At 67.2% G+C, this 772-nt stretch overlaps 1 non-coding gene across 1 annotated transcript; it reads left to right on the forward strand.

Annotated features, from left to right (window-relative positions):
* The first annotated feature begins 40 nt into the window (after positions 1 to 40).
* On the forward strand, positions 41 to 194 carry LOC147688583 (5.8S ribosomal RNA). Its single transcript, XR_015300755.1, has one exon. It is a non-coding gene; the product is annotated as a 5.8S ribosomal RNA (ribosomal RNA).
* The last annotated feature ends 578 nt before the right edge of the window (positions 195 to 772 follow it).

The following is a 772-nucleotide window of genomic DNA, read 5'->3' on the forward strand; positions in this document are numbered from 1 at the left end:
GCACCCGCAGGTGGGCGAACGTTTTCGAAAAGTTGCCTGTGACTCTTGGCGGTGGATCACTCGGCTCGCGCGTCGATGAAGAACACAGCTAGCTGCGAGAATTAGTGTGAATTGCAGGACACATTGATCATCAACACTTCGAACGCACCTTGCGGCCCCGGGTTCCTCCCGGGGCTACGCCTGTCTGAGGGTCGCTCGATCGTCAATCGCCCCGGGGCTTCCCCGGGGCGCGGCTGGGGCCGTCGCAGGGTTAGCTCCGCTACCCCTTCGTCCCCCCACAAGTTCAGACCACCCCGATCGCCCGTGGCAGGGTCCCTCGCCGGGTCCTGCCGCGGAGGTACGCCGCCGGCGCGCCTGGCCCCCTGAGAAGGGGGCCTGGCGACCGGTCCGCCCCGGGCCTGTCCCGGGGCGCCTGGCTGCGTGCCGCGCGAGGCTGTCTGTGGTGTCCCACCGGCTGCCCGCGCGCACGCGCCTCGGGAGCCCACCTCCGCGGCCGGCTCTCCGGAGAGGGCGAAGCCCTTCTGGACGCGATCCGGGGAAAGAGATGGCGCGCGCTGCACCGCATGTTCGTGGGGCACCCAGTGCTAAATCATTCGTAGACGACCTGATTCTGGGTCAGGGTTTCTTAGTACCAGAGCAGCTACCTCGCTGCGATCTATTGAAAGTCATCCTCTGAGCCAAGCTTTTGTCGCCCGCGGAAGCCTCCCTCCACCACACCCAGGGGTGGGTCCCTCTGCCGCCTGGCCGGCGGGAGGGATGCGGAGGGGGTAAT

This window comes from Lissotriton vulgaris, chromosome 10 (assembly GCF_964263255.1).
Source record: "Lissotriton vulgaris chromosome 10, aLisVul1.2, whole genome shotgun sequence".
In the NCBI taxonomy this organism is placed as follows: Eukaryota; Metazoa; Chordata; class Amphibia; order Caudata; family Salamandridae; genus Lissotriton; species Lissotriton vulgaris.